The sequence below is a fragment of the Pongo pygmaeus genome, chromosome 4 (genome assembly GCF_028885625.2).
Source record: "Pongo pygmaeus isolate AG05252 chromosome 4, NHGRI_mPonPyg2-v2.0_pri, whole genome shotgun sequence".
NCBI lineage: Eukaryota > Metazoa > Chordata > Mammalia > Primates > Hominidae > Pongo > Pongo pygmaeus.
Window position 1 is genome coordinate 186,150,136 of NC_072377.2, and position 23,929 is coordinate 186,174,064.

General features: G+C 48.6%; 1 protein-coding gene across 1 annotated transcript in view; it reads left to right on the plus strand.

Moving 5' to 3' along the window:
* The window catches only part of LOC129036288 (B melanoma antigen 5), a 31,718-nt gene extending 10,104 nt beyond the window's left edge, over positions 1-21,614 (plus strand). Inside the window, exon 3 of the mRNA XM_054487164.1 lies at positions 20,930-21,614. The gene's annotated coding sequence lies outside the window, so the exon portion shown is untranslated. The remainder of the gene's footprint in view (positions 1-20,929) is intronic.
* The last annotated feature ends 2,315 nt before the right edge of the window (positions 21,615-23,929 follow it).

Consider the following 23,929-nt stretch of genomic DNA (forward strand, 5'->3'; position numbering starts at 1 on the left):
TTAAAATGCACCAGAGTGTTCACTATTTAAAGGCATGGGGATGCTCTTAAATTCACCTGTTTATAAATACAAGCTTTGTTAAACCAGGTTTTTAAGGTGAAGATTCCATCTAGCTGGATCTCTCTCATGCAAAGTTCAAATGTAATCTTTCTCAGAGGCAGAGAAATAAATTCAATTCATTCTCAAGGTTGCTTTCAGATCTATGGGTCCAGGAATGCATCAAATACAAGGAAAATATTGATGATGTTTCTGTATTGGCCAACATTCCTGGTTTCTGTTCCTGGAGGACCTGCAGAGCCAGCCGTCTCTTCCTTGAGTATGTCTCAATCGTGAGTACTAGGTAAAACCACAGGAGCGATACCATTGTTCTGGAGAGTTTAGTCTGGGGCCTACTGGGAGTTGAGTAGAAGTTGGAATCTGATTTGACTTCCATTTACTCTGCACCTTGTACTTTGCAGTAGCAAGACTGTCAGTGCCATGAGGGCAGGGACTATGTGTGATTTGCTTCTCATTGCCTGGCATGGAACGGGTACTCAATAAATGATGAATGAATGAATGAATGAATGAATGAAAGTGGACACATCAATTCTAGTTGACTTTCTGGCCTTTGACCGGGTACTTAACTGCTCTGAGCCCCAGTTTCTGCATCCATAGCATGGGGGATAGTAAGAGTTCCTACTTTGCAGGATTGTCATCAGGATTCAATGAGACAAAATATGCAAAGTACTTAGCGCGTTGTTTAGAATGTAATAGGCACTCAACCAATGTTAGCTTAGTACTACTTTTTCTGTGTAAGATTATGTTGTCCTTTCCACAGCCCTGTAAGGAGAAATATACCATCCCCACTGAACAGATGAGAAAACTGAGGCTCAGAGGTGTCAGGTGACTGCCTGAGGTCACAGGTGGGACTGGGGCTCCTTGGTCTGTCCTCTTTGTACTGCTAAACAGTCTGGTGAAACCACAGAAGGACCCATTCCTGCTAATGAGTCACTAAAGGCAATGCACAAGGAACTCTCAGGAATATGTGGAAATTCTCCTGGGTTTTCCAGCTCCCGAGAGTGCCCTGGCTTTGTGGGGTGAAGTCCTTTGATTGTCTCAGGTTCCTGATCTGTTCATAACCCTGTTAGCCCAAAAGTTGGCAGAGCTCCATGTAAGTGCTACTGTTCTTTTTGTCTCCCTGACTTTCCCCTGCTCCCCACCTGCATCGCCTTAGGCATTTATTCTTTCCTTAAACATGCCTATTTGCAGAGACACACTGAGCTAAGCAGCAAAAGTGGAGGTTTCCAGTGAGAAGTCCACTGTGAGGGAATAGGGTGTCAGGAGAGGTCCTACCAGCTCATCTTGACCGAGATGCTCGTGTGCTGTGCTTTTGAAAACGCAAGCAGTGCAAAACATTTAAAATGCACTCAGTGGATACTCTCCCTTTGTGGAACCGAGCAGACAGGAGTGCAGGTGTGAAACATGACGTCCATATGGAAATAGAAGGACAAAACACAGTCTTTGTTAACTTGATTATCTACCCTGTGGTTAGAAATGAGGGCCTGGCTAAATGGAACACAGAGAATCTGGAAACTTTGTTTTGCAAAAAAAGGCACCTACCCCATTTACACTTTACTGTACTATTATTAATAAGGAGCGTATGAGTCTATTAGATACGGTCTTTGCCTTCTTTCTCAATTCTAAAGTTGGGTTTCTGGGGACAGTGAAAAGCCCCAAAGGTGGGAAAAGCAAGAGGAGGGCAAACAGAAAGTCTGCAAACTCCATCATCCGAATAACAGGGCTGATGCTTTAGAGTGTTCTGCTTGAAAATCTAGTGTGCATATTTACATTATAGTTTTCCATACACAGAAAGGGCAGCCGTTCCCTTTAGCCCAGCCCCCTTTCCCTCTTATTATTAAAATAGGGGACAAAGGGGGTGCTGTTTTCCCTGGGTTTCTTTTTTGGTATGAATTTACAAAATGTTTAAGTATTGATTTTATAGGAAGAATGTCACATTTTAAGATTCAGTGTTAGGCGTGGAGCTCTCTAAAAGATTGTTAAGTAAGTATTAAGGCCAGAAAAAAAGCTGCTGTGTAGCAATGCCCAGCAATAGAGGGCATTCAGGCAAGAGGGGCTGCCATTCGTCAGCTACCCAGTCACCCTTATAATTGGTTGAAAGCAAAGGGGTCTCACCTTTTCATGCTTCTCTGTTTTGCCAAAAATACTTAAGATAATGGGGGAACAATCTAGTACGCTTTGTTTCTTTCAAAGATAATGTGTTTTATTAGCCTTAGCAACTCATGGTTGGTTAAGGAATGAGGCAGGTTCCTAGAATCCAAATCAAACAGCTCCCATTAGTAGATTATTAACTTATAAAGTATTTAAGCCTAGGACTGGGCAGAAACAACATATGAAAATGTAGGTAGCATTGCAGAATATTCTGATGAGTAGAAATCATGTATAAAAAGCACAAACTGGCTGGGCACGGTGGTTCATGCCTGTAATCCCAGCACTTTGGGAGGCCGAGGCGGGTGGGTCGTGAGGTCAGGAGATTGAGACCATCCCGGCTGACATGGTGAAAACCCCATTTCTACTAAAAATAGGAAAAATTAGCCAGGCGTGGTGGCACATGCCTGTAGTCCCAGCTACTCGGGAGGCTGAGGCAGGAGAATCGCTTGAAGCTGAGATCGTGCCACTGCACTCCAGCCTGGGTGACAGAGAGAGACTCCGTCTCAAAAAAAAAAAGCACATACTATTCCAAACAACTTGAGGGGAATCAGAAGAGCATTCTACAGAAGCAGAACTGGTTCGATGGCTTGCTGTTACTAAAAAGTTTATGGTTCAACATAAGGAAGAACCTTCTAACAATTCTGATAGTCCACAGGGTGAGGGAATTTCTGATTAGGTAGAGATTTCTCCCTCTCTGGAATCTTGCAAGCAGAGGTCACTGGATCTTTTATTGGGAATGCTTCAGAGAGGATCATGCATAAGGGTAAGTGTTGGACTGAAGGACCTTAGCGAGTCCGTCCAGTTCTGAGGTCCCCGACTGTATGTTACTTGTCCTTGACTAGATATTTTACTAACAGGTGCCATCCTAGTTATTCCACATCCTTAGAGTCATCGTAGATATAGAAAGATCTGGAAGTAGTTCTGTGGAGACCAGGTGGAATGCTCAGAGGACAAAATAGGAAATACAGTAGGATGGAAAAGAGGTTTGGCCAGGAAAAGAGGAAACAGGAGGAGTTTGGAGAGCTGAGCCTGCAATATTTGGAAGGAGTGCAAACAGCTTGTTTGGTTTCTATTGAGGTCCAGGTAAGAGTAAACAGGTTAAATTAAATTCAACCAATGTAAAGCTAGATCATCAGAGGCAGAGTGTCAGATCTCAGGCTATCAGTCCCTCAAAGAATTGAGTTTATTAAAGGTGGATGATGGAACGGTCAGGTTGAGGAGCATTTTATGCTTTTGTGAAACTGATTAAGGCAAGGTCTGCCTTGCCTCTCTCAAGTTCTTTTATAAGGACCCATGATAAATTTCCACCAGTGTATAGTTCCAGAGGAGAAAATAATGTGGTTCCCACAGAAAGCTATGTATGCCTTCCATGTCAGAAGATAAAAACTGTGCACATGGGTATCTTTTTTTTTTCTTAGCTGTTAGAGAATTCAGAGACAGATCTTTGGGTGTTTACATCTGCTCAGTTATGGTGCCTGAAAGGTGCTATTTCTGATTCTTGTAGTAGATGAACTCGTTTCAGGCCATTGATAATATTAATATGTCTTGTTTTTCAGCCTGCCATTCATCTCACATCTTTTCGGAAGTGAGTAGGCTCAAATCCCATATACTCAAGATGAAATGGAATAAAAACGAAAATTATTGATTGAAAGAAACATGAGGTTCTAGGATAGATGATTTCTATCACTTGAGATGACCAATAATGGAGGGCCAGTCATCTGACTCCACATTCTTGGCCATCATTAGTCACTGCTGCTGGTGTTGTGCTGTGTTGGAGCCTCTATATTGTCCACTCCTTGCACAATCTGTGGTTTTACTTTCCATGGTTTGTTACTTGGAGTCAGTTGTGGTCCAAAAATATTAAATGGAAAATCTACAGATAAATAATTCAAAGTTTTAAATTGTGCACTGTTCCGAGTCACGTGATGAAATCCTACTTTCTCCACCTGGGATGTGAATCATCCCTTTGTCCAGGAGGGAAGGGAGCAAGATTGGAAATGCAGGACAGTTAGGAGGCTACTGCTGTAGTGTAAGGGAGATGGGATGGTGGACTGAGCTGGGGTGGAGAGAAAAGGAGAGAATCTGGCCGTATGTTATAGGTTCAGTCAGAAAGAACTTGGGCAAGAGTTGGCTGTGGCCAGAGAAAGTGGTAAAGATGTCAAAGGTTCCCACAGAGGCAGCTGGAAAGTTGGGGAGGATGGAGGTGCCATTTCCCAAGAGAAAGAAGAGAAGCAGATTTGGGGTGAGCAAAGATGTGAAGGTGAAGAATGCCAGCCGAGCGTCTTGAGTTTGAGATGCCTGCAGACATTCACCTGGCGTTGACGTGAAGAATTCCAGCTGAGCATCTTGAGTTTGAGATGCCTGCAAACATCCACCTGGAGTTGACGTGAAGGTGAAGAATTCCAGCCGAGCATCTTGAGTTTGAGATGCCTGCAGACATTCACCTGGAGTTGACGTGAAGGTGAAGAATTCCAGCCGAGCATCTTGAGTTTGAGATGCCTGCAGACATTCACCTGGAGTTGACGTGAAGAATTCCACCTGAGCATCCTGAGTTTGAGATGCCTGCAAACATCCACCTGGAGTTGTCAGACAGGTCGTTGTGTCTATCGCTCCATCTGCAAGGATGGGCTGAAAGCCTCATCTGTGTCACGCCCTGTGGTGGGTGTGAGAGATAGAGATTAGACAAGATTCCTAACCCCTAGGAACTTACTGTCTATTGCTTGAAATGACCTATTGGAAAATACAGCAACAAAAAGTAGGGAATGATAAAAACCATTAGAGAAGGAAATAAGACCTACCATAGGAGTTGAAAGGGGAAGAAAGCACTTTCTTTTGAGATGGCAAATGTCAAGGTAGACGTCAAAATGAGAAAGCATATTGAGGCCAGACTGGGGATGAGGCAGAATTCTCCTCGCCTGGAACAGAGAAAGCCTTAGCTGCCCTGTTCCTGCCTGGCTGTATTCTGCAAATACCCCTAGGCCAGGTGCAGGATGGGAAGTGGAAGGGTAAGGGTGGAAGCTCTAGCTGGGCCAAGGCCAAAGGTGGGAGAATTGACATTTTGATGCTTAAGTGGGGCTTTGGGGCTGCCTTTACAGTTACAGCTCCCATCCCTGAAATATCCACTGGGTTCCTTCGGAATATATGTATCAGGAAACAACACCTTCCACCCCTCTGCTCTGTGTTCATTAGGTGCTGTCAGCAAAAGAGAGATTGGGAGGGTCTGAGGATGCTCTTCACAATGGTGCCTTTTTAAAGTGGTCCAGGTGGAGTGGGTATCAGTTTATGTCCATGAACTGATGAGATGGATGATGACAGATTCCCTATTTTCTCTAAATCAAATTAAATCCAACCCACAGCAGCCCTGACCTGACTTGGCTGGCATTGACAGGAACTGAATCTCACCTTCGATTAGGCCTCCATCCCTCCCTGCTCCCTCCCGATCCAGAGAGTCATACAAAAGTCCCTGGGGACCTATGCTTAGCAGTGCATTCATGGTGACTCCTCTGGTCTTAGGCCTGTTGTGGTCACTGCTCATAGGTTCATCATACAATTGTGCATATCCCTTAGAGCTGGAGGCTTTGCTGGTTTGGTAGTGCTGGGCCCAGGGACCAGCCATCATAGGGACACTTAACACAGCCATTCCTCTCCGGGGCACATCAAGGCAGGAGTTACTGATCTTTGCTACCCAGAATCTTAACTCACCCCGTCACCCAGTCTTGGGAGTCTCTTTTCACCCTTTCTTTGCCTCAGTTTCTGCCTCTTCCTCCCTACCAGCAGCATTTGCCTCTCTTCCTTCCCCCTTGCATCATTCACTCACTAGAGATGCTCTTTAAGGCTGTGGCTCTTACCCTTGAGCACCCAGCAGAATCCCCGGGAAGGCTGGTTAAACATAGACCAGTGGGTCTGCCCCCAGATGCTCCGATTCAGTGGGTGTGGGGTGGAGCCTGAGAATGTGCATTTCAAACAAGCTGCCAGCTGCTGCTGCTGCTGCTCCAGGGCCCACACAGAGAACCACTGCTCCAAGGGGAGGAAACAAAAGCCCTACCCCCATGGAAGTGGCAGGATAAGGGGAGGGAGAAGGGGGAGGAGAATTACAGGAAGGTTGAGTTACAAATAAATATTTCCACCAGCTTCCCTGCCATCCACCACCTCCTGTTGAATGATGAAATTCTACTGACCAAAACATGATTCAGATGCGGATTTGGGGGAACTCGTCTGTGTGCAGAGGAAGACCCAGGGGAATTACATTCTTTACTTTATCCCCGGTGACCCATATGCCTTTTCTTAGCCTGGATTTCAGGACTTCTGGTTTGGGACTCCCAGACTCTGGCCCACATCAGGCAGTTTCCAGAAAGTTGCTCCACCCCCATCCCCAAGCTCAGACTATAAATTTCTGTTGCCCCGGCCTGTCATCGAGAAGACTGGAATTATCTGCAGAATGTATGTGCAAGTAAAATGTTGAAGCAGCAGGAGAGAGGCCTGGGAGGGGGCAGCTAGATGCAGTGAACTGTGTCAGACAAGTGGCCCGTGGGAGCTGGCGGCCCTCTGGCCGGCTCTTCTGCTGGGAATAGAAATCCCGCATCCCTGCCTGCAGGGCTTCCTTTTTCCCCTTTTCTCAGTGCCCGGAGACAGGGCCGTGGTCAAAGTTGGTAAGCCAAAAGTCAGCCCTTCTGCCTCATCTCCCAGCAGCCAGTACTGCTGAGTGGTCAGGCTGGAACTGTCCTGACTTCAAATCTTACTGGTGCCATGTACTAGCTGAGTGTGGTTTCAGATGAGCTGCTTCTCTCCTGTGAGCCAAAATGTTCTCATTTGTAAAAGGTGGATAATAATGGCATCTACTTCCCAATGTTGCTTGGAGGATTCAAAGGAGAACTGTTTATAAATTGCTTAGCTAGTATGTGGCACATGGACATGTGCCAGTAAAGGTGGGTCTCCATCGCTCATGACTATTATTCTGTTGGATATTGGCATTCATATCTTAGTTTTCCTCATGGACCATGAGCTGCTTGAGAGGAGGAGCCAGGCTTGATTCCCTTTTGAATCAATTCAATCACCAAACACCTGTTGAAGCCCTACTGTGTGCCACTTACTGAGCGAGGGGCCCATCATCCATTGCTGCACAGTGTGTAAGTGTTACTTGATGGTTAATGAGTGAAAGGGGAGAATTGTGGAGAAGGCTTACGAGAGATACATTTTATTGAATACCTACTGTGTGCTACAACAGTGCTTCTTAAACTTCCGGGCCTAATACCACCTGCAGATCTTAGAATCAGATTGATTCTTCAGCTGTGGGCTGGGGCTTGCGATTCTCCAGTTCTAAGAAGCTCCCAGATGATGCTAATGCTGCTGGCCCACAGGCCACACTTTTGAGTAGCAAGATAGAGACTGCCGTGCGTTATGTTACTTATTGCTTGCAAAACCTTATGGGATGAACTTAGAAATGAGAGCTGATAGAGATTAAATAGCGTGCTTAAGATCACACAGCTGGTTAGTGTTGGAGTCAGGTTAGCATGCCTCAATTTTGTCTACTGAGCTCACTTACCCTTAAGAACAGTGGCTCCCAATGTTGCCACATGTGAAGATCACCCAGGGAGCATGAAACGTCGCCACGTCAGGAGAGCTGGGTGGCAGATAGTTCTAATGTGCAGCGGAGTTTTAGGACTATGGCCTCAGCACCCAACCTCATCCAAGGAACAAGAAAGGGAGATTAATTTTGACATCTAATTTCGGGTACCAATTTGTAGACTTTCAGAATTTGGAGGTCTAGGTCTCTTTATGATGTTATAGATGAGGAAACTGAGGCCTATAGTGGTTAAAAAGTTCACCCAAAATCACTTAACTCATTGATGGCAAAGTTAAGACTAGAACTCAGGCCTCTGGGCTCTCACTTTTGACATGGTTCCTGTGCTGGAGGAGGAATCCAGGAACAGAATATCCAATGGAAAGGCATCTCCATGCTCCTCCACCAGCTGGGACCTTGGAAACTCAGAGGAGACCTAGGATGAATCAGGGAAACATTCACTGACCTCAGAAGAGCTGGAAAGTTTCCTTTGCAATATTCTGCCAATCTTGAAATGGCAGTGTGCAACAGAACATACTTTGAAGTTCTAAGGCCTTAAAAATTCCAAGATGAAATATATAATCCCATTATGGTAGGAACATAATTGGTGGCTTGATTTAGTGCAATTAAGGATTTATTGTTTTAATCATAACGTAATGTACATTGGTTGTGTTGGGGTGATCAGACCCAACACCAGGTCGTGGGGGTGACGAAGTCTGGCGAAGTCAAAGGATTGAGAAAAAGACAGTTTGAGAGACGGTGAGACCAGGGTGCCGTCGCGGGCACGGAGGCTGCAGAGGCCCGGAGCTCTGGAACGCCAGACTATTTATTGGTGATGAAACAAAGAAACAGGTGGTCAAAGTGTGGGGGTTGAAAGGGCAAGTGCATGATCTACAGCTGTGGCAGTTTAAGGTTTATATGGAACATGTTCTGCTGCTGGAGATAATGGGAATACGATCGATCTAGGAGCTTAGGAGGGCAAAAAGCAAGGAGCCAGCAAGTCCAGACGCATTCCAAAGGCCACGAGGGGTTTTATGCTCTGAGCCTTGGATTCTTACATGAGCCCTGCCTCAGCTTCTCTCAATACTCATCAGCTTTTTCCCAACAGGTTAGTTGCTTCATTACAAAGATATAATGGGCTGCAAATGTGTACAAAAAGTTTTTTTTGGGGGGGGTCAAGGGAATGGCATGACTCAGAATCTAAGAGCCCCAAATCTTAGCTATGCCTGTGTAGCTTTACCATATAACCCATTGATAACTTAGCTCTGTGATGTGCTGGAATGCTTAAGTGTAACCATTTATTGAGCACTTAACTCTGAGCAGAATGGCATTATCCACTTAAGGAATGTAATCACATTTAATCTATATACGATCACCATGAAGTCAGCATTACTTACAGAGGCCTGCACAGCAGTAATTGGAGGAGCTGTGGGTGAATTCAAATCACCACACTCAGCATCGGAGCTGGCTCCATACCCTTATATTACAGGTGAGGACGAGATAGGAAAAGCAACCCATCCTGGGACACAGGAACAGCAGGTGGCAGGACAGAGCCGAGACTGTGGTCTCCGTACTCTGGGACCAGTGTTGTTTCTTACTGCGTCCATGGAAAATCAGGCCAGAAAGAATGGCCGGGACTCCACAAGGTGTTCCCCTTCCTACTCAGGCTCAAGCCATCATGCAATGAGGAAGTTACTTTCCATACAGACCAGACTTTGTCTAATTTTTTTGAGGAACCTATTTGATTAAAGAGAGCCCTTCACCAATCCATGTCCCATCAAATTGGACTTAAATGAACACATGCTGCGTAGATACACTTTCACGGTGTATGTCCCACTGATTTTTCCATCTGAGATCATATTATATATCCATTCATTGAGCAAGTAATGGTGAAGTACTTCCTGTGTGCCAGGCACTGTGCTAGGTGCTGGGGATAAAGAGATAAGGAGAAAGTAGGACACTGAGCCAGTCTCTGCCTTCCCAGTCCTGAGGTCGACAGAGATAAGGTGAGTTCCTGAAAACTGCCATCAGTGCCGTGAAAGTGATATGCACAGGGACATGAGAGCTCAGAGGAGGGCCCCGATCCCTGCTAGGGGTGGCGGAAATCCCAGAAGCCTTTCCAGATGAAGTGATTTCAAATACGGGACCTGAAGTTCAGTAGAGGTGATTAGGTCAGTTGTTAAAAGGTAGGTAGATATGTATGTTGGCTCAGATGCTGAACAGTGCTTCTGGTAGAGGGAACAGCATGTGGTCAGGCTGTCAGAGGTGATCAGAATATGATGTGGATGTGCAAGTTGGAGGGGAATTAGTATAAGTTCTGTTTGGCCAGATAGTAAAGGTTAAAGGGAAGAGTGGAAGAAATGAGGCTGAAAGGGAAGAGGGGCCAGGCCATGCAGGGCATTAACACCATGCTAAGAGGGTTGAATTTTGACTCTATGAGTAAGTGGGATCCATTTAAGTAGGAGTGAGACTTAGTCTCATTTCCATTGTAGAGAGCTCACACTGACTGCAACAGGGAGAACTGATTAGAGGGGCCAGAGTGGGAGGCAGGGGATACATTCAGGAGGCTACTGCAATAATCCAGGTAGTCATGACAGTGGTGTCAGTGCAGCAAGAGTGTGGGGAGAGAAATGAACAAATTCAAGATTTTTTTTAAATTTCAAGACAAATTTCTAAATCCCCAGGGCTTGGTGATTTATTGAATGTGGGAGGAGCGAAAGAAAGGGTGGAACAAATGACTATGGCTGGACTACTGCCCCAGCCAAAGTGGCTGGTTCTGAGAAGGAGCACAGAGGAATGAGGAAGAAAGGACTGAGAGGAAGGATCATGTTGACATGTTAATATGAGCTGCCCATGGGGTGGAAATGTCCAGGAGGAAGTTAGATGCTGGATGCACACGTCTGAAGCTTTAAGGAGAGAAAACCTTCCTAGAATTCTCTTTACTTATCAGAAAAGACCCCAAAGCTAACAACACTTTGTAATCTCATGATCTCATGAGAAATGGCCAAAAGAATTAGAGCTTGACCCCAATTGTAGACTGGTTGTTTCAGCTTGTAATATGGCTCAGGGCACTCGGCTAAACTTCAGCGCCCCTGTGAGCACTGGGACAGCTGAGAAGACCTTTGTCCTTTAAAACCACAGCAAATGAGGCAGTCCTCTTAACCTGTTTGATGGGAGTCCAGCCACTCCCCTCCTTGGGATATTTTTACTGAGTGCTTTCTATGTTCCAGGCATTGAGGATACAGGATTGGGAAGAAGGTTGCTGCCCTTGAGTATCTCCAGGGCCAGTGGGGGCAGACACATGAACATATGATTAAGGTACCACGTTGCAGGCAGAAGAAACACTGGAGGGTCAGTGTTCAGTGGGTCCAAGTGTTCTTCGACTTCGGCATGGTAAATGTCGCTGTGGAGTTGGTGCAGATACTTGTGGGATGGTTTTCATTTTTCATTTTGATAGATGTTGTGCAAAGCTCATAACTGCAGAGAGAGTGAGACGTCAACTTAAGCGTCGAAATCTTCACATTTTTCAATTTTATCACAATTTTGATTCCCTGTAGTTATGAGGAAGGGTGCTCCCTGGGTTAGCTCACTTGATGCTGTGTTAATGGTGATGAGCAAAGTAAAAGGAGGAAGAACTGAGTGTGGTTAGAACACAGAGACAGACTGCCCTGTTCTACCTGGTACCGGGAGAATAGAGAAGGATCCCCAGGGGAAGAAATGGCACTTGTGTGGGTCTTTAAAAATGAATTACGCACTTTAGGAGGCCAAGGCAGGATAATCACTTGAGTCCAGGAGTTTGAGACTACTCTGGATAACATAGCGAGACTGTATCTCTACAAAAGATTTTTAAAAATAGCCTGATATGGTAGCATGTGCCTGTGGTCCTAGCTTCTCTGGAGGCTGAGATGAGAGGATTGCTTGAGCCCAGCAAGTCAGGGCTACAGTGAGCCATGATCATGCCACTGCACTCACCCTGGATATCAGAGTAAGGCTGTGTTTCAGAAAAGAAAAAATGGCCGGGAGACGGTGGCTCACGCCTGTAATCGCAGCACTTTGGGAGGCTGAGGCGGGTGGATCACCTGAGGTCAGGAGCTCAAGACCAGCCTGGGCAACATGGTGAAACGTCATCTCTACTAAAAATACAAAAATCAGCTGGACGTGGTGTCGGGTGCTTGTAATCCCAGCTACTTGGGAGGCTGAGGCAGGAGATTCACTTGAACCCAGAAGGTGGAGGTTGCAGCGAGCTGAGATTGCACCACTGCACTCCAGCCTGGGTGGGTGACAGAGTCAGACCCCATCTCAAAAAAACAAAAAATGGACTTCGTTTGTGTCAGCATCCATGGCTTTTGCAAATGCCAAGGAGTGAAGAGAAGTTGAGAGTAGGTGGTATGTAGGACAGTGGGGAGAATTCACAGAGTGGACAGCTTTGCATGTCTTTCTGCAGAGGCATTCTCCAGAGGGGAATGGGGGAGGCTATTGGGAAGAGGTCACACGTGCAGTACCCACAGGGTCCAGGCAGATAACATCAGTGAGAGAACTAGGTGGGGTGACCAACTGTCCTGTTCACCTAGGACTGAGGGGTTTCCCAGGAAAAGTCCCCCAGCAGACTAAGATGAGTTGATCACCCTAGAATGAGGCCAGGCCTTGCCTGCCTAGAAAGGGCCTGTTCTCTTCAGGGGGCGTCTCCTCGGAAAGACTGGGATTGCTGGATCTTCCAAATGTCCAAGAGAAACTGAATATCCAAAATTTAATGCAAATTCTTCTGGTTTTTAAATGTTGACAACAAATTCAAATGTTTTAGAAACATGATGCCGGCCAAACCAAACATTTCTGTGGGCGCATGAGGCCTGTAGGCTGCCCCTTTTGAGGGTCTTTGGCTACAGTGATGTAAGTGAAGCCTCCCACGTGCCGTGAAAGCCGTGTTCAGACCATCGTGAAAGCCGTGTTCAGACGATTTTCGTTACGCAGAGTGACTTCAGTGATCAGTCGTTTGGTTTTTAATTTGATGTTCCTAACCAGATTTGGGTGCTGTGCACAGAATGTAATGGACAAAGCGGCAATGAATAGTGGTAATAGGGACATGCGTTTCATTTTTTTTGAAAGATAAAGTAATTGCTGAACGGCTTGTTCTGCCCCACATCTGGAAACCTATTTGGTCAGAAAAATAAGAATGTATTTTTCAAATATCAGCCTTAAGGTGCATTTATCTTGGGCACCTGGACAGCCCCCTGGCGAAATAAGGCTGGGAAAGAACAATCACTTTGTGGGAAACTTGGAGGTTCAGGGGACTGCTGTTTGAAGGTGGTGGAGGGTGATAGAGTTAACACTGTGATCATGTGACTGGGTTGTAATGTGACTATAGGGAAACCACCCAATCTCTCTGGTCCATGGTTTCCCCATCTGTGCTGCAGGGCAGCTGGCTTGCAGGATAGTTCCCAAGAAGCATCCTCCCCATCAGCTCTCTAACTCTAAGCTTTAACTTTGATTAGACTTTTGCTGGGATTTTTCTGGCCCTGCCAGGGTGACAGAGTCAGGGGAGATTTTGAAGAATGAATCAGTCCAGACAACTGTGACATCTTTTATTTTCTAGATGGCATTATTAGATATGGGGCTTTAATAAGTTGATCTGATATCTGGGCTCCACCAGGCCAGCTTTCTGAATGGCATTTTTCACTCTGTCACTTGATTTTTCTTTAATTGAATGTGGATCAGAATATAGATATGGGAGCTGGGTGCAGGAAGAAACCTTCAAAGGCAGGGGTTTTGCAGTCAGGGAACTATACTCTCCAAGAGATGGGAGGGTAGGGCATGTCGGGGAGGACCTGCATTCATGCCAAGCTGCAGTGTCACCTTTATTAATGATGACGGAGAGGGAATCAGCAGGCAGCTAGTGTGGACTGCCAAGGGTGGTAATCGGGAGGTGTTACTACTTTTCCAAAGGACAGGGAAGTGGGACAAATGGAAATTTAAGAGGCGAGAAGTGAACAGAGGGAGAGAAAGGCAAAAAAAAAAAAAAAAAGAGTATGATGTCATCTGGAAAATTGCAAACAAGTGAATCAATGAAGTATCATTCCCAAAGCAGGGAGGCTTCCAGAGAAGGAGCCAACCTGGCGGGGAGCTGGGGCCTGAAAGGAAGCACAAGCTGGGTTGGCTATGCAGTGCCCTAGCCAGAGATAAACCACAGCCGGCACGTGAGCCCCAGGAATGGACTTCCACTTTGTTCCACTTTCTTCTGCCCCTTTCTGCCCAGAGACCCCCCCTTTTTTTTTTCCCCATGAAAGACATCAGACGGAATGCTCTATCTAAAAGGGCTTTACAAGAGCTCATTAATGTGAAGCATTGGAGTCAGCTTTTTAAACAGTTATCTCTGATTTCAGCTTCATAGGATTTTTCTCATCATGGGGATCAGCTTCATAAAAGCCAGAGCATGATGATTCTGCCAATTTTTGCTGTTAACAGATGAAATAGTACTCCCTTAAAAAAATAAAGTGCAACGACTTCGCGTAGCTTTTTTTCCAGGCATTCACGTCCATCCTCATCATGATCAGTTTCAGTGTTCCAAGCTGTCCTCCTGAGGCCAGCGTGGTGGTTCACTGCTGCTTCTACTGGGCCCAGCCCAGGTTTTCCCAGCTTCCCTCACTGAGACCAGCGCAGGTGTTCACAGCTTTCTTCATTGGGCCCAGGCCATGGGTTCATAGCCATCTTCATCAGAGAAAGCCAAGGTGTTCACAGCCGTCCTTTCCGTGTCCAGCTGAAGTCGCCCTCAGTGGGCCCAGCCCAGGTGTTAATGGTCATCCTCAGTGGGATTAGCCCAGTTGTTCACAGCATCTTTCTCGGGGTGAGTTTAGGTGTCGAGAGCCATTCATCTTGGGCCCCGCCAGCTGTTTGTAGGCATCCTCGTGGGGGCAGGCCCAAGCACTCACAGTGGCTCTCACTGAAACCAGGGCAGGTGTTTTTGGCTGTCTTCATTGGGCCCAGCCTAGACATTCACAGCTATGCTCATGGCGACCAGCCACGGTGTTTACAGCTTTCTTCATGACACTGATCCCTGGTGCCACAGCTGTCATTATTGGTATAGCCCAAATGTTCTCATCTGTTCTCTTTGGACCCAGGCCAGGTTTTCATAGCTGGACTCACTTGGCCCAACTCAGGGGTTCACAGCTGTTTTCTCTGGGCCAAGCCCAAACACTCCAAGCTGTCCTTATAGGGCCCAGCCAAGTTGTTCACAGCTGTCCTCATTGGTTGCTAGCCCAGGTGTTAGTACTTGTCCTCACTGGGCCCAGGCTAGGTGTTCACAGCCATTCCCATCCAGGTCAGCCCAGGTGTTCACAGCCTCCCTCGTTTGTATGAGCTTAGCTCTTTATAGCAACAGATTTTTATAGCTATCAATATCAAGGTAAGCCCAGGAATTCACGTTTCCTCTCAGTGACACAAAGCCCAGGGTAAGAGCCGTTTTCATTGGCCCCAGGCCACCTCTTCATAGCCGTCTTCATTATGTCCAGCCCAGGGCTTCCCCGCTGTTTTCATCCAGGCCTGCACCGGTGTTCACAGTGATCCTCATCTAAGCCAGCCAAGGAGTTCTCTGTCATCCACGTGACAGCCAGCCCAGATGTCCACAACTGTCCTCATTGAGGCCAGCTGGTTTGTTCACACGTGTACTAATTGGTTCCAGCCACCCTTATAGAGGCCATCCCAGGTAATGACAGGCATCCACACTGGACCCAGCCCAGGTGTCCACACCTGTCCCCATTGGGCCTAGCCCTGGTGTTCATGACTTTCCTCGCAGGACTTCTCCTCGTTGGTTCCAGCAGTTTCCATGGTCCCAGGCCAGGGCTTCCCAGATGTCCTCCACAGGGACAGCCCATCTGTTCACTGTTGTCTTAATTAGGCCAGTGCAGATGTTCATGGCTGTCCTCATTTGGCTCAGCCAAAATGAAGAGAAAGGTCTTCCTGAGCGCACACCAGGTGTTTCTAGCTGTCCACATTGGGGTCGGCCCAGGTGTTGATAGCCATAGATTCTGGGCCCATCCCAGTTATTCCAGGCTGTCCCCTTGGCCCCAGCCCAGGTGTTCACAGCCATCCTCATTGGTCCCGGCACAGGTGTTCACAGCTATCCTCCTTGGCCCCAGGCCAGATGTTCACCCTCAGTCTCACTGGGCCCAGCCCAGGTATGCAATGCTTTAATTACTGGGAATAGCTCATGCTTTCACACCTTTCTTCATTGGTGACTACCAAATTTGTCAAAGCTGTCGTTGGCCAAACCCCATTGTACATATTCATCTCCATTGAGCAGAGCACAAGTGTTCACAACTATCCTCATTGGACTGAGCCCAGTTGTTCGTTGCAGTCGTTACTTGGGGAAGTCCAGGTTTTCTCTCATGTCCTAATTGGGGACCAGCCCAGAAGTTAATAGCCCTTTTTATCTGGGCCAGCCCAAGCATTCACAGCTATCCTTGTCATGATCGGTCCATTGGTTCCAAGCTGTCCTCCTGGGCCCAGCCTAGCAGCAGTTTTCACTGGGCCCAGGCCGTGTGTTCATAGCCATCTTCTGAGAACACCCAAGTTTTCACCGACATCTTCATTTGTGTCCAGCTGAAGTCGTCCCCAGGGGGGCCCAGCCCAGGTGTTAATCATCCTCAGTGGGATTAGTCCAGTTGTTCCAGCGGTCTTCATTGGGGTGAGTCCAGGTGTCTGTCAAGAGCCATCCATATTGGGGTCAGTGAGGTGTTTGTTCATAGCCGTCCTCACGAGGGCAAGCCCAGACTTTCAAAGGGGCCTTCATTGGCCCCAGGCTAGCTGTTCACTGATGTCTTCATTGGGCCCAGCCTAGACATTGTTAGCTGCGCTCATGGAGGCAGCCCACATGTTTACAGCAGTCTTCATTGCACTCAGCCATGGTGACACAGCTGTCCTTATTGGCTCATCCCAAGTGTTCTCAGCTGTTCTCTTTGGACCCAGGCCAGGTGTTCACAGCTGTCCTCACTGGCCCAGCTTAGGTTTTCATAGCTGTCCTCACTAGGCTCAGCTAAGGTTTTCACAGCTGTTTACTTTGGGATTAGCCCAGATACTCCAAGCTCTCCTCATAGGGCTTATCCAAGGCATTCACAGCTGTCCCCATTGGTAGCTAGCCCAGGTGTTAGTACTTGTCCTCACTGGGCCCAGAACAGTGTTCACAGACATCCTCATTAAGCCAATCCAGGTGTTCAATGCTGAGCTCAATGGGCCCTGCCTAGCTCTTCATAGCTGTCCTCACTGGGCCCAAGCCAGATGTTCACAGCCATCCTCATCAAGGTCAGGCCAGGGGTTCACAGCCGTCCTCATTCATATGAGCTCAGTTTTTCATAGCAGTCAATATCAGAGCAGCCCAGGTGTTCACCCATTTCCTTGACGGCATCAAGCTTAGGGATTAAGAGCCATTTTTACTGGCCCCAGACCACCTGTTCATAGCTGTCTTCATTGTGCCCAGCCCAGGCGTTCACAGCTGTCTTCATCCAGGCCTGCACAGGTTTTCAGTCATCATCACCTAAGCCAGTCAAGGAGTTCTCTGTCATCCGCATGACAGCCAGCTCAGATGTCCATAGCAGTCCTCATTGAGGCCAGCGAATCTGTTTACACCCGTGCTAATTGGGGCCAGCCACCCTCAAGAGGCCATCCCAGGTACTGACAGCCATCCTCACTGGGGCCAGCTCATGTGTCCACAGCTGTCCTCAGTGGGCCTAGCCCAGGTGTTCAAAGCTTTCCTCATTGGACTTAATCTAGGTGTTCTTAGCAGTTCCCATGGTCCCAGGCCAGGTGTTCACCAGTGTCCTCAATGGGGATAGCCCAGGTGTTCACAGCTGTTTTAATGGGGCCAGGTGCAGATATCCACAGCTGTCCTCATTGGACGCAGCCAAAATGACACAGCTGTCCTCCTGAGCCCAGCCCAGGTCTTTATAGCTATCCACACTGGGGTCAGCCCAGGTGTTCATAGCCATATGTTTTGGGCCCAGCACAGTTATTCCAAGCTGTTCTCCTAGGTCCCAGCCCGGGTATTCATAGCCATCCTCATTTGTCCCAGAACAGGTGTTCACAGCAATAGGCCAGATGTTCACATCCAATCTCACTGGGCCTAGCCCAGGTATGCAAAGTTGCCTTTACTGGGAGCAGCCTATGCTTTCACAGCCATACTCGCTGGTGCCAGCCACGTTTTTCAAAGCTGTCATTTGGCTGAACCATGGTATACATAGCCATCCCCATTGCACACAGCTCAGATATCCATAGTCACCCTTCTGGGGCCAGCTCAGGTGTTCCCAACCATCCTTATTTGTCTCAGCACAGGTGTTCACGGCCGTTCTCATTGGCTGAGCTCAGTTGTTCATTGCTGTCATTACGTGGGCATGACCAGGTATTCAGGGCTGTTCTAACTGGGTGTAAGCTCAGGAGTTAATAGTGCTCCTCATCTGGGCCAGCCCAGGCCTCCACAGCCGTCCTCACGATGATGGTCAGTGTCAGTGTTCAAAGCTGTCCTGCGGCCAGCCTGGGTGTTCACTGCTGCTTTTACTGGACCCGGCCCAGGTTTTCCCAGCTTTCCTCATTGGGCCCAGGTCAGGGGTTCATAGCCATCTTCATCAGAAGCAAAGGTGTTCATACCCAGGCCAGGGGCTCATAGCCGTCTTCGTCAGAAGCCAAGGTGTTCACAGCCATCCTTTCCGGGTCCAGCTGAAGTCGCCCCTACTTGGGCCCAGCCCAGGTGTTAATAGTGGCCCTCAGTGGGATTAGCCCAGCTGTTCACACCGTCTTTCTCGGCGTGAGTTTAGATGTTGAGAGCCATTCACCTTGGGTCCAGCCAGGTGTTTATAGCCATCTTCATTGCGGCAAGCCCAGGCGCTCACAATGGCTTTCGTTGACCCCACACCAGGTGTTCTTGGCTGTTTTCATTGGGCCCAGCCTAGCCATTCACAGCTATGCTAGTAGAGACCAGCCAAAGTGTTTACATCTGTTTTCATGGCAATCAGCTCCGATGCCACAGCTGTTCTTACTGGCTTAGCTGAAGTGTTCTCAGCTGTTCTCGTTGGACTCAGGCCAGGTGTTCACAGCTGCACTCACTGGGCCATACCTACGTTTTCATAGCTGCCTCCACAGGACCCAGGTTAGGTGTTCACATCTGTCCACACTGTGTCCAGCCCAGGTATTTAAAGCTTTACTCGTGGGGCCCAGCCAAGGCGTTCACAGTTGGTAGTGAGCTCAGGTGTTAACACTTGTCCTCCTCAGCCTAGACCAGTGTTCACAGCCATCCTCATCGGGTCAATCCAGGTGTTCTAAGCTGTTCTCTTTGGGTCCAGGCCAGGTGTTCACAACCTTCCTCATTGGGGAAAACCCAGTTGTTAAATTTTTTTTAGTGGGTGCAGCCCAGTGCTCACAGCCGTTTGCATCTGACCCATCTCAGGTGTTCGTAGCTGTCTTCACTGGGACCAGCCCCACTGCTAACAGCTTCCCTCATCTCAGCCTCCCCAGTTGTCCATAGCCGTCTTCTTTGTTTCTAGCCAAGTTCTTCACAGCTGTCCTCACTAGGCGCAGCCCACTTTATCACAGTCATCCTCTTGAGGGCCAGCCAGTGTGTTCACCCCCATGCTCACTGGGCCAGCCAAGATATTATAGCCACCTTTATCCAAGCCAATCCCCGTGTTTATAGCTGTCCTGTTTCGGCCCCCTCAGGTTTTCACAGCTGTCAACATTGAGTCCAGCCCAGTTGTTGACAGTCATTCTCATTTGGGTGATCTAAGGTGTTCATAACAATCAATAAGGCAGCCAGCCCAGGTGTTCAGGCTGCTTGTTCATGGGGGGCCCACCCAGGGCTTAAGAGCTGTTTTCCTTGAGCTCAACCCACCTTTTCATAGCTGTCTTCATTGTGCACAGCCCAGGTGTTCACAGCTGTCCTCATGGAGTCCTGTATAGTTATTCCCTGTGGTTCTCATCTAAGTCAGCTAAGATGTTCTGTCACTCACATTAGAGCCAGCTCCAATGTTCATAGCAGTCCTCATGGAGGTCTGCCGATTTGTTCACATCCATGCTAATTGAGGCCAGCCATTGTGGACTGAAAAGCTTTCCCAAAGCTTTGCACTAATTCAAATGTTAATCTCACCCAGAGCCCCCTCTTGCATACCCAGCATAACGTTTGGTCAAATGTCTGTCCTCTGTGGGCCAGTCAGACAGACATGTGAAATTAACCTCAATGCAGGCTTTTAGGTTCCAGGCCCAGGAGGCCAGCATCCTCCAGCTTCCACTGATGTGTCCCGGGGGTTGCTGGGGACATGCTCTGCCTGGCTGCCTTGAGCTGTGACCTTGGTCTTTTCCAGGCTTTGGACTTGAACCTAAGCACAGGCTCTGTGGGTCTTGAGCGCCCAGCCTTCAGACTGGGATGAACTCCATCAGCTCTTTCGGGGTTCCAGCTGGCCAGTCGCAGATCTGGGGACTGCTTCATCTCCAGGGGATGTCATGCCCTGATGCCTTACTGAGCATCCCTAGTAGAATAAAATCAACATTCAGGGGTAGGGGGTCAACCTCAACCACCCACCACATTTACTGCCAAACCTGTAGGTTTTTAAAAATTCATTTCTTAATTTGCATAGAATAAAACACTCTTTTAGCTTATACTGTGGGTTTTGATAAATGCATAATTTGAAAACAGTTGGCATCTTCTTAGAGAGTTATGTACACTCTCTCTGTACAACCTTGCAATCGCACCCCTAGGCATTGGACCCCAAGAGAAATGAAACATATGTTTTGGGATTCTGGCTTAACAAGACCTTTTCAAGGGGCCCTGGATTATTCAACTGGGAAAGGAAGCTGTAAGAGTTATCTAGTCCAGGTGATTCAAAGGGTACCTGTGAAGTCTCTTTCGGGGCCATGAAGTGGGGCTGGGGCTCTGGGGATTCTACCGTAACCCACCTGTTAACTTGTGAAAGACGCCTTCTGACCAATGATCACAAGATAAAAAACTTGGAAAGGCTCAAGAGAGTCTACATTACCCAAATAGATGTCAACTACCCAGTAAGTTTACATGGCCCTAATTAGACCCTCCAAGGGAGGGCAGCACAAGAGTGTGGACCCGGCGGTGGGTGTGAAGCTCTCCCCTGCTCCCTGCCCCTCACTACATTTCTTCCTCGCTCACTCCCCATGCAGGTGGCTCCAGGACTTGGCTCGTTGTCTGTTTCCCTTAAGGAGAACGCAGCTTCTTGCGGGCAGGGCATTCTCTGTTACTGCAGGCTATGTCCCCATCACCTGTCCTGTGGCAGCATCGGCATAGCTCACAGCAGGTGCTGAATAAATGCTCGTGAACTTTGGAAACTTGTCACCATGCAGGATGAGAAAGGGCCATCCTCTCCCAGAGACATGCATTTTCCTGTGTCACGGGGCCATGCGGTGATACACGGAAGGCTGGCTTCTGCAGGAGCGGGGAATCAACCTAAATGCCCATAATAACTGACTGGATCAAGAAAATGTAGTTCATATGCTCCATGGAATACCATGCGGCCATAAAAAAGGAGATCACATCTTATTCAGAAACATGGACAGACCTGGAGACCACTATCCTAAGTGAACTCACTCAGGAACAGAAAAGCAAATACTGCACATAGTCACCTGTAAGTGGGAGCTAAATGATGAGAACACATGGACACAAAGAAGGGAACAACAGACACTGGGGCCTACTTTGGGGTGGAGAGTGGGAGGAGGGAGAGGAGCAGAAGAGATAACTATTGGATGCTGGGCTCAGTACCTGGGTGATGAAATAATCTCTGTAACAAACCCCCATGACATGAGTTTACCTATATGATAAACCTGTACATGCACCCCTGAACCTAAGATAAAAGTTAAAAAAAAGGTTTTGCGCTAAGGAAAAGCTTGTTTTTCCATTCCCCTCCAGCTGTTAACTCATGGGGAGGCCCTCTTTCAGGGAAGCACAGAGGAAAATTAAGGGCTTCCTAGCGACAAGGCAGTTTGTCAGAAAGTCATGAGTGAGCATGGCAGGGCTGCACGGGAAGTGTGGGACAATATGATACACTGGCTTCTCACTCTGCTGCCTCTCTGATCAATAACACGTTTCCAGAAAGCCTTGTTTTCATGTATACAATGGAGTATAATTACTGCAAAGGTCCTCTGAGACTTTTTTTTTTTTTTTTTTGGAGACAGAGTCTCGCTCAGTCTCCCAGGCTGGAGTGCAGTGGCGCGATCTCGGCTCACCGCAAGCTCTGCCTCCCGGGTTCACGCCATTCTCCTGCCTCAGCCTCCCAAGTAGCTGGGACTACAGTCACCCGCCACCATGCCCGGCTAATTTTTTGTATTTTTAGTAGAGACGGGGTTTCACCGCGTTAGCCAGGATGATCTTGATCTCCTGACCTCATGATCTGCCTGCCTCAGCCTCCCAAAGTGCTGGGATTACAGGTGTGAGCCACCGTGCCCGGCCCGAGACCTGTTTTTAAAAGTGCATTTGTAAGAAGCTGAGGATGTCCACATTACAAAGCAGATGATGAAACTGTCTAAAAAGCATTCAGGCCGTATCTGCTGGACACACAGGCCGAACAGGCTGGCCCAAGCTCCCTGTTCTCCACGTTGCACAGGATCCAGAACTGGCCTTCTCCAGGGCTCCAGAAGAGGCACCCAGTGAGGCACAGGCAGGCCAGAGACCCGGTCGCACACTAACCAACCTCTGACCAGCGGTACCCTCGGGCTGGGGCCATCTCATGTGAGCAAAGTCCCCAGGAGCTTGGGTGGACACAGGCATGAATCAACCCACCACTCTGAATATGTCATTACATGGTCAGAGGAGCAGTCCTCTGTAGCAAAGGGGGCACTGGGGTCCTGGGCTCGCTCGCTCTCCAGCCCTAAGAAGGCTGTGGGTTCCCTGGGGAGAACTAGAAGGCTGTGGCTGAGCCAGGACACACAAGACAGATGTGGGCTTTGACAGGCCAGTCTTATGTTTGGCCACCAGCCCCACACAGCACACAGGTGCGTGCTGTCACCTGTGCAGATGGGAAGCCCAGGCTGTTTGGGTCTAGGGCCCCCTGACTTTCTGTGCCACCTTCACACTGTACATTGGCCGCTTGGGCCTCATGGCCTCAGCTCCTCCAGCTGACGGGAGAGAGGCTGGCGACAGGGCAGATGGGCCCTGAAGGGGTCACAGAGCTGAGCCAGGCAGTCAGCCTGTCTGGTGTCAGCCAAGGTCTGGCCAGAGTGGCCCCTGGGAGGTGTGGGGAGGGGGCTATTCAGGCCCACCCCTTCCCTCTTCATTCCCCTGGGGACAATCACAGGAGCTTGTTTGCAGTCCAAAGTCCCCCAGGCAGCCCCTTCCTACCTGCCGAGTCCCTTCTCTGGGCGTAGGCCTGAGTGTGCAGCCTGGGTAGCTGCTAGCACCAGAGATGGGGCTTGTCTGCACCCAAGGGAGTCCCCTGTGGTCATCTCCAGTTCCGGAAATCCTGGCGTGGGGAGTGGCAGGCAGCAGAGGGCCCAGTAGCTTAGGATACCTCTCTTGGGCTGGCTGCCCACACCACCTACCCCTCAGCAGGCCGGCTCTGGACACAGCAGTTGGCCAAGTCCCAGCTATCCTGTCTTGGCAACTCCTCCTCCTGCCTGCCAGGGTGACTTCACTTTTTTGGATCTGCTGAGTGATGGGCAGATCACTGATGCAGCCTGGGCTCAGCCAGGACACAGGAGAAAGAGGAGGGGCTGGCCCTGTGGCACCCCAGGCCCGGCTTCCTGGGCCCTCCCACCCCAAGGCCCCGTGGGCTTCCCTTCCTGCATCTCTCTGGCTGGGTGCAGGCCAGACCTCAGGAGGCAGCTGGGGGATGGGGAGAGAACAGAGACTTTCCCCACGGAGGCCCAGAACCCACATCCAACCTCACCCCAGGGCCCCCCAGCACAGGTCCATAGCTTCCCCTTGTTAGAGGTGGATGTGATCCTGGGCATCATTTCTTTGGGGGAAAATTGGGTTCTCTGGGGCTCCAGTTCCTCTCTGCTGCTGGCTCTCCTAGGCTGCCAGTCCCACATCTCCACGTTCTCCGAGGCACCCCCTCCACACTCCCCCCATGAGGCCGAAAGCAGCCAAATTCTCCCATAGAAGTTTACTGCTTCTTTGAATAAACATAAAAATTGATCCTCCCAGTCTTAAAGTTACATTTGTTTTAT